The 16,203-nt window shown below is 32.8% G+C and overlaps 1 long non-coding RNA gene across 1 annotated transcript in view; it reads left to right on the forward strand.

Annotated features, from left to right (window-relative positions):
- The window catches only part of LOC107513526, a 124,156-nt gene extending 108,157 nt beyond the window's left edge, over positions 1-15,999 (forward strand). Inside the window, exon 3 of the long non-coding RNA XR_001597569.2 lies at positions 15,672-15,999. This is a non-coding gene — a long non-coding RNA (uncharacterized LOC107513526). The remainder of the gene's footprint in view (positions 1-15,671) is intronic.
- Positions 16,000-16,203: the final 204 nt, after the last annotated feature.

Below are 16,203 nucleotides of genomic sequence, written 5' to 3' on the forward strand. Positions count from 1 at the left end.
AGGAAAATAGGTTTAGATGAAAGATATGAAATGAATTTTTTTGTGAGAAGTTAAATTAAAAGACCAACTAAGACTCTCTGAAGAAAAACTGAGTTTAATAAACAAGAGGGATAAGAGAGGCATTTGGAAAAAAAAATAGAACTGGGTTACTACATGTGACTAAATTCTGCTGAATAAATCTGGACAACCATATATTCCTCTTCTTGCTCACTTACTTCAAATAGAAAACTTGAGTTATGCTAGATTGTTTTACAGTTGAGTTCTCAGAGTTCCAGGAGATCTGCAGTTCTAGATTAGTATAAAAATTATCTTAGTATGTGTATGGTGGGGTGAGGTTCGGTTGGTGGGAGAGACAGAGTAACTGAGATTTACATTCTCACTTTCTGCCAAGATAAGTTAACTTTTATTCATTTTGTATAGAATCGTGTGTGTGTGTGTGTGTGTATATATATTTATATTTATGGTCTATCCTTTTCTGTAATAGTCAAAAGTGCAGTGATGGAGATACTGACTAGAGTTTTCACACAAGAAGAATTTTTATTTCCACTTGAAAGCCACTGTACCCCATTTCACACCCACTCTGTCTAATAACTTACCTGCTGAGCCTGCTGATAGCTTGCTGCTAATATAGTGACATCTATATTTTATAGTTCTTTGTTTTCTTGAGCTCTCGGCCTCTCTCCCTCCTGTCTCTCCACTTGTTCTTTTAGCACAGGTGAAGATAATTGGACTTATTAGAGTCCTTATTTTGTAACAGTTATATAGAGTTCACGTATAACCCCTCTTTGAATTTAGTTTCTTCCTCCTCCATCCTCTATCTCCTGTAAGCATCTATTGCTTTTATTTTATATTTTGATTGTTTTTCCATTTATGTTTATAATTATTTTATTACATTGAATGAGAACCATGATTTGAAGGAAAACGATACTGTAAGGCTAATCATTTACATCTTTCCAACTATGTGTTCTCTTCATTCAATCTCTAATCTGTTTATTCTCTTATTTACTTCCATATCCATAAACTGTATTCTTCAAATACTTTTTTTGTTTATCAACTTTAAACATTTTTTATTGATTCCCTACTGTGGTAATAAGAATTTTGATTACTTAATCACCATCCTGAGGTTCTTACCTAACATCTCTTTCTCCTCACAATAAAGTATATTGTAATTTTTTATTACATATCTTGTTTACCCTATACTAAATATGACTATAGACATGAATGTACTAAGGTTCTATTTCTTTTGTTACTCCCAGTTTACAACCTCTTGCTTTCTCTTTGCTTAATTTGCTATGTAATTGTTTCAAAATTTAGAAGAGAATTGTAAAACCTCTCTGAATATTATCTTACATATAGTAAAGCACATTATAGATGATAGTTTTTTGTTTTTTTAACTGAAAACCTTGCACTCCCCTTTCTAATCCTATAATCTGGATTAGTGATTTCATACTATGGATTTCTCTTTCTTGTTTTATATTCTACTTATAAGGAAAAGAATCTCCAGAACTTCTGGAGGTAAATTTTTGATGATTAGCTTATCAGAAGGCATCTTCATTGTACTCATACATTTATTTGATCATTTTTCTATTTTCAGATTTCCAAATTAATTTTCCTTCCAAAATAGGAAGCCATTGATTGATTTGTTGTCTTCTAGCTCCCAATGCTGCTTTTCTCACTTTTAATTCTGCTACATAATCTGTTCTATTTTCTCTGGTGGGTTTTATCATCTTCTTCATGTAAGGATATTGTCCTGAAATTTCATAATAAAATGGCATTGCGAAGGAGGAGAGGACTTCACGGGCACTTGACAAACCCTTTTAGTCTGAAAAATTAATGTCCTTAAGTTTTAGGACACTTATTTAAACTCTTAATTTCTCCCTTATTTTTGTTTTTAGATTTATTATTAGCTTTTGATATTTTGAAGTTGATGCTATCTATAATTTCTTTAATTTTCTCTCCTATTTTCCACTAATTAAAATTTTATTCTAATTTTAAATATTTTTCTTTGCTGTATCTTCCATTCTTCAATGTGCATAATAGAACTTGTGCATGAAGGTTTTTACTATAAAAAAATTCTTTCTGACCCCTTTCATTGAGGGTTCCAAGATTTCAGCATCTATGTGTCTTTCTCTTGGGTCAGTCTTCTTCAGAACATATATCTCCAATTCTCACTTGGAGGATATAAACTTCGTTTCCAGAATTCTTGGAACATGATGGGATAAGTGGTGAGTGGTATTAATATTGAGGAAAAAAAATTCTTGTGTTCTTTGTCTCCAAATATTAAAAGTAGGCAAATGATGGAATAAAACTACACAAAACAGAAGTATGGAAATTAGGAAGTAAAGCTAATTTGAGAGCAAGAATAATGACCTTTGTTGTTGAATTTGAAGTGATGTTCAGAATCAAGTGAGAATATCAGTCAGCTGGAGATAAGTATGGGTGTATGGGTGTTATTAAAGTAGGACTAAATTTAAAATTAAAAGGATACTATGTTTATCATTGACATTGTTATCTTAAACTGTATGTAAATATTTTAACAACCAACAGTATTATTTTTCAGTACACATTGGTTTTGTAAAGAAAAAATATGCCTAATGCCTAGCCTACTTCTCCTTTTAAATACATATATAGTATTCTGATGTTCATTAATAATATACAGTAACAATAGTACCTTTTTCTAATTATACCAAAACAATGAAAATATAAAAAAGTAGGCTTAAAATAAAAAATATACTAGTAAATTAGTACAAAGACCAATCCACTTAAGCTATTAATATAAAGACTATGGAGCCTGATTTTCACATGAAATGTTTAGTAGAATCAGAACATCAGGGCAGCATGCACCGAGGGCATTCTTCCTCAGCAATGAGGATTATCCTCTGCATTTGGCCACTGCTACAGTTTAGATGTTCACTGTGATGCCATCTGTTAAGGTTGATTGTGCAGTGACCTTAGGCAGTCTGAAACCTGTTCAATTGAGCCCATATATAGAGTTCTGGGGTGGAAACCAGGAGGACAGATGGTGGGGTTGGAGAAGAGGAACTTGTTTGTTACAGCTGATGAAAATCATCTTCTTGCCAAAGCCATTAAATGTGATATCCTTGGCACAGCATTTCTCAACAAATAGGGTGTCCCACTTGGTGGGTTAGCTGCAGGTGAATCGAAGCATTCAGCAGTCTCTGACTATTTACGTTTGCCTGATTCTTTTACATCCCCGATATACTAAGATTGAAACAATGTTCAGCAACAGGACACTGTGCTTAGTTAAGCACAGCATTTCACATATTTAGTTTTAAAAATATACAATGGGTAATAAAAACTGGACTATAATTCTGCAGCTAATTAAAATATTTTCAATCAAATATTACCAAATAGAGAAGAAAAACCCCTATAAGGGAACAGAATAAAAAATTCAAGTAAATGAACTAACTTTTCACATCAATGTACATGTATCATGAAGACTCTCAATTCCAATTGTTTAATAAAACAAAACCATTAAAATATGTGTGCGATCAGATATGATAATCATTGACAAGCAGTTTTACAACTTGGGAAGCTGAAAATTTTGCCCATTCACACAAATTTTCCCTCTTCATATTTGACAGCCCTAAAATGCTACTCACTTGCAGAATTCATTTTCTAAGCTACATAAACTAAAGGATAATTTTAAAGCAGTTTATTAAATGATATTTAGTCTAAATTCAATGTGAAAAAAAGTGAACAATAAGATTATATCAACTTTTAGAATTAAAAAGTCTGGAAGAGTCACTAATCTCATTTCTTTAGAAGTTTTACCTCTAAAATAAAAGGTTTTATGTCCATCTATTTATGGATTTTGTAGTCTGTATCGAGTAAGGAGGATATATAAATATGGAAAATACTTTCAAGTTATTTTTGTCTTCCAAGGTTATCATAGAAGCCTGAACTAAACAATGTGCTATTCCCACTTTAATGACCTTAATAGACGACATTCATACAAGTGTTGTTTATAGTCCATATGTGAAAGATGCAAGTACAATGTAGAATAAGGATCAGAATCTATTCAGACCAGTGTGCTTAGAACAACTGTTAAAGATTCAGATTCTGGAAGATTCTAACAAATCAAATATTTGCATACCACTCCTTGCCTTCCTTTCTTTGGGCTCTGTCATTATCTTAGAATAGCAGAAAAACAAACTTTACTAAAGTTAGAAAAATATATTCTGGGCAGACATCCCTCTGGGATGATAAAGCACTGTCCCTAAGCACACCGGTTTAGAGTACCTAGATTTCAACCCTCACTCTGACTTGAGACAGCACTTTAAGCTATACTTTGAAAAACCATTAGTGGAATTCTTGCATTTTACTCTTTGCCTGAACACTCATTTTCAAGCAGGCACCTTATTCTCCTCACCTGATTGTTGCATACCTCACTCTGGTTTAATTTATATTCATTTTCTTGAAATGTCATTTGTGGATGATATTCTCTGGCTTCTTGCTGGAATATATGATTTGTCCTATTACATCAAGTTGATCATTTGTGTGGGTTTTAAACACATGAGCTTGTTGGGGAGCGGGAGAAAATTTCCCCACACTACTCTTTTTTTAGTTCTTCAGGCTAGACTAGTAATAAAATTGACAAAAGACTAGATTAACAGGAAAAAAGTTTAATACTTGTGCATGGGAAGAATCACAATATGACGCTCAGATTATAAAATGAGGTTCAAAGAAGTGACTTAACTGGGCATCTTTTTATACTTTTTAGACAAACTAATTTGTGAGTAGTTGACAGGACAAAAAAAATTAGTGCTCGTTAGAAAGGAATCTAAACCAGTATGGGGATTCGTTAGTGAGGAATCTAAGCCAGGGTTGGGCTTGGATAGTAAATTGAATATGTTACAAGGTTTGTTTATACAGGCTTTTTTGACTTTGGATTGTTACAATTTTGATAAGCTTGTCTCTCAGTCCTTCAGGAATAGGGAGGGCATCCCTCATGAAGATTTATTTCCTGCTTTTAGGGAGACAGAAGAGAGTCAGAGGGCTCCTCCTGCTCTTGCTGCTTCTCGGGTGATTTTAGTGCAAAATTATTGATAGGGAATTATGGAATATCTTGGGGGAAGCAGTCCTGGGCCCTGACAAGCCCAGATTTTATTTTGGACAGAAAATACTTTAAGCATAGGGCATTTTGTAAAATGTTATTTTTTTTCTTGCAATAATTATATTTTAGATGTTTTTGATTCAGAAATTTCACCTTTTATTAACTTATTTTCTCATGAAACTAGTGATTTTTTTCACCATTAGTGATTCCTTGAAAAAGGAAAGCTATGCTTACTTAATTTTGGACTACAGTTAAATAGGAGATCTGTGTAGCTCGAGTATTTCAAATCTAAATGGAAAATAATTTTACTTTACTATTACTGAGATCCAGAATGCTCAGAGAAGTGAGGAGGCAGTTGGGACCACAGAACTGTGTTAGTCTGTTTCCAGGGCTTGGTGTGAGTGCTCACTAAAAGAACAAGGGTTATTTAATTATTTCTTACGGCTGAGTCATATTCCATTGTATGTATGCAGCGCATCTTCTTTATCCAATCTATTGAAGGGAATATTGGTTGTTTCCATGTCTTGGCCACCATGAATAATGTTGCAGTGAACACGAAGGTACCATCTGTGGCAACATGGATGAATCTTGAGAAGATCATGCTATGCAAAGTAAGTCAGACAGAATTAAGAACCATATAATTTCACTCATGTGGGATAGAAAACTGAAAGCAACAAACAGGACAAACAGAGATCCATGGACATGGACAACAGTTTAGTGGTTACCAGAGAGATGGTGGGGAGGGAGATAGATAAGGGTGGTGAACACACAATGCAATATACATATGATGGATTATTGAACTGTACATTTGAAACCTACATAATTTTGTTAAGCAATGTCATCCTAATACATTTAATAACAAAATTTAAATCTGAAGTTAAATAAATAGATACAAATAAAAGAGTATTTGTTCTCTGCTTGGAATAACCTTCAGTGGAAGACAAATACCTGGGATCATAGACTTTTGATGGGACCTAAATCTTATCACTTCCAAAGACAAGGAAAATTGTGTCTCCAAATCACACTGCAGCCTAAGCTTAACCCTCTGAGATGTCAGCTAATTGCTACCAGCTTCTCTTTGACTTTGTAGCTATCCTGTTTTTTAGGGAAGGATGGTTGTGCATTAATCTGTTATCTGTTTGATGTAATCTCAGCTGTACCAATTATGCCAAAAATTGCTCAGAGGTTCTGAGTTGTGGATGGTATTCAGCTACAGTTTCTAGTTCTTGTATAGAGTTAGAGTTAGAAAATACCTGTGTTCTATTGCACAGGCAATTAAACAGCACGAATTTTAAAATTTGACTACATTTGAATTCAGCCTCTGGCTGTTATTTAGCTTTGTGTACTTGGGCAAGTTGTTAAACCTCTCTCTCCAGGCTTTATTTTCTGTATTTGTGAAATGGTGATACTAGTTGTCTATAAGGATTAAATGAATCAATCACTCTCTCTCCTCTTGTACCCTCCCTTTCTATATAGTATATATGTATGTATTTGTATACACACATGTGTATATATCTGTATTATGCCTAACACATAGTAAATGTCAAACATTTACTATTTTTATCATTCCCACTGGAATTCAAGTTAATAGTGTGTCTGGACCTCCGCATTTAGCTTCAACATGTGAAAAGAACTTGGAATAAATAGAGCACACATACACACATGCACACTATGTAGGCATATCATATTCAGACTGCAGAAATCCAGAGACAAAGAGAAAATCTTTAAGATAGCCATGGCAAAACAAAAATCTTTAGAAGAATGAGAGTAAGAATTACACAAGACTTATCTTTAGAAATGATAAAAGCAAAAAGAGTAAAGTGATATATTTAATACTGAAAGCAAAAACAAAACACAAAATTCTGTATCTAGTGAAATTATCTTGGAGAAAGACTTCCCCTTAATAACTAAACTGGAGGAATTAATCACTAATAAGCTTGCTCTGCAAGTAATGTTAAAAGAAGTATTTCAAGGAGAAGGAAAATAATATCAGAAATTTGGATTGATGGGAAGAGTATTGGAGGATAAGGATAAAAGAAAATTGTTTATTTTTCTTTATCTAAATGTAACTGTTTAAATCCATTATTGCAATGTAGGTCCAATGAATGATTGCAGTGTTACAAGGAATGAGAGGGTGGAATTGGGATAGTTTGTTATAAAGTATATATATTGTGTGTGGAGTCATAAAAAATATTTTAAGGTGAACTTACGTAATTTAAAATGCGTATTGTAAACTCAAGGGAACACAAAAAATATTAAAGCATAAATGGCAAGCCAAGAGAGCAGATACCATTTAATTAAACTCTTAATTAAAACTAGAGAAGATTTAAAAAAAGAAATGAAATAAGTAGAAAACAGTTACTAGATGGTAGATATTAATCTAACTATTGTAATCAGCACTGTAAATGTTAGTGATTGAAATGCAGCTACTAAAAGATATTCTCAGCCTGAACACACAGGTTCTCTACAAAAAGTAAAAGAAAAAATTAACAATTCAGGTAGATGAAAAGGAAAGGCATTGGTAAAGGTATAGCAATCTAATATTAATCAAAAGAACAGAATGTGCTTTTATTGTTGCATTATCCAGAGCTCCACTTGTACCCTTCCTTCCTTTGATGTCAAGAAAAAGTTAGTGATGTATCATCTTTAAATTACTCTCCCTTCTTTTCCTAATAACATCATCAGGATTACTCACAGTTCGTTGTCTAATCTGCTTCTGAGAAATTCCCATATTATTCTTACTTATTTTTTTTAAGGGTAAAATTCCTGCCTTCTTGAAATTGGATTTAACCACTTTCCATATATAAACTAGCTAGAAGATTTAATAACCAAGATTTCAATGACAGTCAACAGTATGACACAGCTGTTAAGAGATCTAATGCATTATTAGGTTTTATTAATAGAAATATAGTGTTCAGAATAAAGAAGAAAATAATGCTACTGTTTTGTGCATTAATCACATATGATCTGGAGTATTATTTTCAGTTCTGGGCATTGACAAGTACACAAACATGTTCTGAGATGGGTGACCAAGATTTTGAAGCCATTTCAAATGAGGACATTTTGAGTTATTAAAAACTAAGAGTATTGTAGAAAAGAAATATTAAATGTCTAAATAAAATGTGATGGACTGGCATTCTGGAAAAGCATTGTAGAATTTGAGCAGGATGACCTCAAAAGTCTCTGCCAGCTCTGTGGTTCTATTTCAGAGCCTTTGAAACTGCATTTGATCAACCAAAGAAATGAGTTCTTGTTTGCCTGAGAGATTTTTAAAATCCTTTTTCTTTAGAGCCTTAAAAATGTCTATATAAGCAATTTAAGAAAAATAAATTTCCCTTTATCACAATTAAGTCAAAACTTTTAAAACACAAAACGATTCAAGTTAATGTATATATGTGTGTGTGTGAGGGAGAAAAAGAGATATCATGGGAACTCGAAGACACTGTAAAAAGTATAAAGTAGTTATTTGTAGTTATTTTTATAATTATAAAAGCAATTTTATTCATCAAATATAGAGGCATATATAGGTAGAATAATCACTTGTAATTCTACCACTCAGTGATAAATGTGGTTAATAACTGTAATATTTTTTGAGAAATACAAACACAGTTGAGGTTTTATTATAAATGTAATTTCATATTATTGCATTCCACGTAACAATAAAAAATCAAGGTAGTGTAGCAGCGAGTCCAAGCACACCTTTTAGAAACCATCAAGTCCATGACATGGCTCAGCCATTAGTTGAAAGAACTTGGTCAAATTACCTAACGTTTCTTTCCTTGAGTTCTAGAATAAAATAAAACAAATAATAGTATTGTTATTAGAATCAAGAGTCATTAATGCAGGTAGAACTACTATTAAGTTACTCAGTATATAACAGATTCAGACTAAATAATTCTTAATATACTATAACGTATACCCCTTTTATCCTATTTTTAATATAATTTTAATGTTTTCATGAATTTTTTTATTCTGTGAATTAAGCAAGCTTTATTTCTATCCTTATTGATGGTTTTTACTGGTAAATACCACAAGATAGGGAAGAGTAAAGTGATGTTTTTTGGGAGTTTTGGTTACAAAAAAAAGTAGCCTCATTGAAATTTCTCATGTTTTAGTATTTTCAAATGACATTTTGAATTTTTACATCATAATGCAATGCTTGTTTTAACATAAATACAATGTGATTGTTCCAAAGTTTTTAAAAATAAAATTCAGTTAAAAAAAGATGGACTTTATTCAGCAATGTCCATGATTCCAAGTGAATAACCTTATTTGGTAATTTGTGAAGTATGAATTTAAGATATTCCATTTTACATTAAAGTAATCCTATATTTCTAGTTTACAAAGAATCAAGATTGGGTATTTTAACCTTTTTTTTTTTCTTTTTACCAGAGAATGTAGCCATATACATTTTCTTGAAACAGGGTAATACGTTTTATAAATAGATGTTTTATGCAAGCTTTATATTTTAGAAATCATTCTTATGATACACTTATTTATCAAGCTTATGAGTTCAATTTGCAAGTAATTTATTTAGAAATTTTGCATTTCCATTTACAATTAATGCTTTCTTTTTATTCTATATTTGTAAACTTCTGCTTCAGGTTTTGATCCTTTACCAAGTTAATTCAGGATTTTCCACAGCACATTTATCTGTTTATAATGTTTACATATATTGGAATTATCTGTTACTTGGATGTATGAACATACTCATCCCCGAAACTTTATACACTATTATTATTTTATATTAGTTGCATGTATACAGTACAATGGTTAGACATTTATAATTTATGAAGTGATCCCCCTGATTACTCTAGCACCTATTTGGCACCTCATATAGCCATTACAATAATATTGACTATATTCTCTATGCTGTACTCTACATCCCCATGACTGTTTTGTAACTACTAGTTTGTACTTCATCCCTTCACCTTTTCACCTTGTTCCCCTCCCCTCTAGCAATCACCAGTTTGTTCTGTGTATCTGTGAGTCTGTTTTTGTTTGGTTTATTCAAAGTAGTTTTGGTTTTCTTGGGATAAATATCCACAAAAGCAATTATGGGGTCAAAAGGTAGTTCTATTTTTAATTTTTTGAGGAACCTCCAAACTGTTTTCCATAGCGATGTGGCTGTACTGATTCGCTATCCCGTCAATAGCATATGTGAGTTCCCTTTTCTCCACATCCTGCAACACTTGCTTTTTGAGTCATTAATGATAGCTATTCTGATGAGTGTGAGGTAATATCTCATTGTGGCTTTAATTTGTATTTCTCTAATGATTCATGATGTCGAGCATCTTTTCTCATATCTAAATGGCCATCTGTATTTTCTCTTTGGAAAAATACCTATTCAGGTCTTCTGCCCATTTTTTTAGTTGGGCTGTTTGTTTTATTTTGTTGAGTTGTTTGAGTTCTTTTAAATTTTGAATATTAACCCTTTGTTAGATGTATCATAGGCAAATACCTTCTCTCATTCAGTAGATTGTCCTTTTATTTGGTTGATAGTTTCCTTTGTTGTGCATAACATTTTAGTTTGATATAGTCCCATTTGTTTGTTTTGTTTCTCTTGTCCAAGGAGATATATCAGAAAAAAATTACTAATAGGAATATTAGAGAATTTACTGCCTATGTTTTCTTCTAGATGTTTTATGGTTTGGGGTCTTACATTTAAGTCTTTAATCCACTTTGAGGTTATTCTTGTATATGGTGTTAGAAGGTGATCCAGTTTGTTTTTTTTCTGCATGTATCTGTCTAGTTTTCCTAACACTATTTGTTGAAGAGACCATCTTTAATCCATTGTATATTCTTGCCTCCTTTTTCATAGATTACATGACCATATAGGCGTGGATTTATTTCTGGGCTATTCTGTTTCATTCATCTATGTGTCATTTTTTTTTTCCAGTAACATGCCATTTTGATTACTATAGCCTTGTAGTATATATAGCTTGATACCAGGTAGTGTGATACCTTCAACATTGTTATTTCTCAGAACTGCTGTGGATATTTGGGACATTCTTTGGTTCCATTATAAATTTTAGGATTATTTGTTCTAGTTCTCTGAAAAATGCCATTGGTATTTTGATAGGGATTGCATTGAATCTATACATTGCTTTGGGTAGTATGGCCATTTTAACAATGTTAATTTTTCCTACTCATGAGTATGGTATATGCTTCTATTTATTTGTATATTCTTTGATTTATTTTTTCAATGACATAATTTTAGGAGAATAGGTTTTTTATCTCCTTGGTTAATTTGATTCCTAGGTATTTTATATTTGATGTAATTGTAAATGGGATTATTTTCTTAATTTCTCTTTCTGATAGTTCATCATGAGTGTATAAAACTGCAACTGACTTCTGAATATTAATTCAGAATATTAGTGTGTGTGTGTGTATATATATATATATATATAGTGTGTGTGTGTGTGTGTGTGTGTGTATGGCATGTATCATCTACAAATAATTAGTTTTACTTCTTCCTTTTCAATTTGGATGCATTTCATTTTTGTTTCTTGTCTGATTGCTGTAGCTAGGATTTTGAATACTATGTTGAACAAAAGTGGTGAAACTGGAGATCTTTGTCTTGTTCCTCCTGATCTTAAGGAAAATGCTTTTAGCTTTTCCCCATTGAGCATGATGTTAGCTATATCTTTGTCATATATGGTCTTTATTATATTGAAGTATGTTCCATCTATTCCTACTTTGCTGAATGTTTTCATCATAAATGGATGCTGAATTTTGTCAAACATTTTTTCTGCATCTATTGATATGATCATATGATTATTTTTCAACTTGTTAATGTGCTTATTACATCAATTGATTTGCAGGTATTAAACTAACCTTGCATCCCAGGAATAAATCCAAGTTGATCATGGCATATAGTATTTTTAATGTTTTGCTGAATTTGGTTTCTAATATTTTTTTGAGAATTTTTACATCAATGTACAGCAGGGATATCAGCCTATAGTTTTTTGTTAATTATCTGGTTTTGGTATCAGGATAATGCTGGCCTCATGTAATGAGTTTGGGAGGCTTCCCTTCAATTTTTTGGAATAGTCTGAGGATAGATATTAAGTGTTCTTTGAATATTTGTTAAAATTCACCTTTGAAGTCACCTAGTCCAAAACTTTTGTTTGTTGAGAGTTTTTTGATTTCTGACTTAATTTTGTTAGAAGTTTCCAGTGTGTTTAGATTTTCTCTTTCTTCCTGATTTAGCTTTGGAAGAACCTAGGAACATGTCATTTTCTTCCAAGTTGTCTAAATTGTTGACATGTAATTATTACTAATATTTCTGATAATTCTTATTTCTGTGGTGTTGGTTGTTTTTCCTCTTTCCTCTCTGGTATTCATTTGGGCTCTTTTTTCTTGATAAGTCTGCTTAAAGGCCTATCAATATGTTTGTTTTCAAAGTACCAGCTCTTAGTTTCATTGATCTTTTATGTGTATGCATAATTTTTTAAGACTCTTTCATTTATTTCAGCTCTGATCTTTATTTTTTTCTTCCTTCTTTCTCTTCACTTTAGACTTTGTTTGGTTTTATTTTGCTGTTCTTTTTAAAGGGTAAATTGTTTTTTTGATGTAGGCTTATGTTGCTATAAATTATGCTCTTAGAACTCTTTGGCTATATCCTACGAGTTTTGAGTTGTTTTTATTTTAATTTGTCACAGGTATCTTTTGATTTCTTCTTTGATCTCATTGTTAACCCATTTATTGTTCAGTAGCATGATATTTAGCCTCCATCTGTGTATTTGTCAGTTTTCTTCTGCAATTGATTTCTACTTTTACACCATTGTGATCAAGAAAGATGTTTGATATGAATTTAAAATTCTTTGAGACTTGTTTTTTGGTTTAACATGGTCTATTCTGGAAAGTGTTCTATGTGCACATGAGAAAAATATATATTCTGTTTTGGGTCAAGTCTATCTGATCTAATGTCATTTCAGGCCAAAGGTTCTGTATCGATTTTCTGTCTGAATGATCTATCCATTGATGTTGAAGGGCTGTTAAAGTCCCCTCCTATGACTGTATACTGTCACTCCCTCTCCTTATGTCTATCTATATTTGCTTTATACGTTTAAGTGTTTCTACGTTGAGAACATACATATATACTAATGTCCTCTAGTTGAATTGATCCCTTTATCACTATGAAGTGCTCTTGTCTCTTTTTACAGCCCTTGTTTTAAGTTATTTTGTCTGTTACAAGTATGGTACCTGAACTTTTTCTCTATTTCTATTTGTATGAAATATCTTTTTCCTTCCCTTTAATTTTGGTCTATGTGTGTCTTTTGATCTGAATTGGGTCTCTTATAATCAGCATATTTATAGGCGTTTTATATCCATTCAGCTACCCTGTGTCTTTTGATTGCAGCATTTAGTCCATGTATATTTAAAGTAATTATTATGAGCTATTTTATTGTTTTATGATTATTTTTGTAATTATTTGTTCCTGATCTTCTCAGTCTTATAAACTGATGACTTTCTTTGTAATACTGGTTTAGTGGTAATGAACTCCTTCAGATTTTTCTGTCTTATTTCTCATATATCTGTTATAGAATTTTGGTTTGTGGTTACCATATGCTTCATATATACCAAGCTGTGTTTATTGCATGCTATTTTAAGCTGATAGTTGCTTAAAACACATTCTAAAATCACTACAATTATTACTTACTCCCTCCACATGTTTTTGTCATTATTTCTTTTGTTTGTATGTTTGTGTGTGCCCTTTAATTACACACAATCTTACTTTTACCTTTCAACCTTTGTACTAGCATTATAGGTGGTTGATTCACACTTTTACTAAATTTTTGCTTTGTCAGTGGGATTTTTTTTTCTTTCCTATATGATCTTTTCTACTTAAAAAAGTCCCTTTAACTTTTTTTTTTTCTTTGTAATACTGGTTTAGTGGTAATGAACTCCTTCAGATTTTTCCTAACTGGGAAGTTGTCTCTTCTTTGATTCTAAATGATAGCCTTGCTTGGTAGAACACCGTTGGTTATAGATCTTTGCTTTTCATTGTTTTGAATATTTCCTGCCACTCCCTTCTTGCCTGCATAGTTTGCTGAGAAATCAGCAGCTTGTCTCATGGGAGCTCCCTTGTAGGTAACTAACTGCTTTTCAGGATTGTCTTTAATATGTCTTGGCGTGGGCCTCTTTGGGTGCATCTTGTTTGGCACTATTTCCTTAGCCAAGTTACGGAAATTTTCTGTCAATTCCTTGCTCTCTCTCTTCCTTTCTTGGTATCCCTATGATGTGAATGTTGGTATGCTTGATGTTGTCCCAGAGGTCCCTTAAACTATCCTCATTTTTTGGATTCATTTTCCTTTTTGCTAGTCTGATTGGATATTTTCTACTACCTTCTCCTCCAGATCTGATTTAGTCCTCTATTTCATATAATTTGTGAATTCCCTCTAGTGTAGTTTTCATTTCAGTTATTGTACTTTATATCTGACTTTTTATGTTTCCTATCTCTTTGTTGAAGTTCTGAGTTCATCTGTTCGTCACCTAAATTCGTTAAAGATCCTTTTAACCAGTATTTTGAACTTTGTATTTGGTAGTGTGCCTGTCTCCATTTCATTTAGTTCTTTTCCTGGAGTTTTGCCCTGTTATTTCATTCATTTGGACTATCTCCCTGTGTTCGCCAAGGCTGGGCAATGTAGCAGATCTACCTAATATATAGAAAGAGAGTGCCTTCATGTAGAAGGTGTGTTGTGGGGCCTGGTACTGTTTTCATGGTCAGCTGAGTTGGATACTCCAGTGATGTCCCTTTTTTGGGTTGTATTGCCCTCATGTTCCAGTTGGGCCTTGACTGCTGTTGGCACATAAGTGGGTGAGATTGATATTTAGACAATGGAGCAGGAGTCACTTTAGTCGGGCTCTGTTGCCAGCCAAGTCCATTTGTGGGGTGTGTCATCTGTGGAGCTGGTTGGGTGGTGCTCTTATAGATCTGAAGACAGCTAATGGGTTTGTTGGCTCTGGAGCTTCTTGGGACAGGCTCCACTTAAGGCCCAGGTTAGCCATCATTGATGCTGCCTGCTGGGAGCTACAAAGTGATCTGTGGTTGTTTGATGCTTCTGGCAGGCTTGGAGGCACTTGAAGCTGGTTGCCACTAGTACCGGGCACCACAATGTTAGCTGAGGGCAGTCACCAATTGTGGCAAGTATATTCATGTTGCATACCCAGAATTTGTCAGCTCAAGGCTTTTCTCTTAGTATAAAATTCAGACTGATTACAATTTCATTTTGAATCAGGGGTAAGAGGATATTAAGGCGTCCTTGAAGAAATGGCATACATTATGTCTCCTTAAATTGCACTGGGCGATTCAATATTTTATCACAACCTAAAAGCAAGAAGTTCCATACATTGGCAATGCAGCATGATGAAAATATTTAGTGATCAATGGGTGGACTGCGTTAGTCACTAATGCCTTATACCAAATATTTCACTCTGCTTTCCAGGCACTAAATGGGACCTCACCCTTTAAAGTCAGATATAATGGATGGCTTCAGTCAATGAAATATGAAAGTGGTATTCAAACAGATGTTTAAAAATTCAACAAGCAATTTTACACTTTTTCCTTTTCTCTCTTATAATGTTCCAGGTAAATCCATTAACCTGTATCCAAAGATGAGGATGGCTGAACTTGGACATATAAGATAAGTGAGAAATTATTCTGGTTTTAGTTATGAAATAATTGTTTTGTGCTGTTATTTGCCTATCCTGACTACACATATAACATAAAATACCCATGCATGGTAAAGCAGGTCTTCACTTAACATTGTTGATAGGTTCCTGGAACTGTGATGAAATGACAAAACCAATTTTAACATAGCTAATTGACATGAACAAGTTCACTTCCTACAGTATCTCATCAGCATTATAATGGAACAATGTTGAGCAAAATGATGTTAATTGAGGACCTGCTGTATTAAGATTTTATTTCAATTTGACCAAATATAAGGTAGAAATATTATTTAGTATTTTCCTTTTTTGATTTGGAACTAAAAAACTGGAGTGTTTTTCCCTATACAAAAAAGTGAAGTTTAGATTTTTTTCTCAAATTGCATTATGTGGTATGAAATAGGTCCATTTTCAAGAAATATTAATTTTATCATTAAAACTAGCAGTTTACA

Source organism: Rousettus aegyptiacus, unplaced genomic scaffold, assembly GCF_014176215.1.
Source record: "Rousettus aegyptiacus isolate mRouAeg1 unplaced genomic scaffold, mRouAeg1.p scaffold_m13_p_3, whole genome shotgun sequence".
NCBI classification, from domain to species: domain Eukaryota; kingdom Metazoa; phylum Chordata; class Mammalia; order Chiroptera; family Pteropodidae; genus Rousettus; species Rousettus aegyptiacus.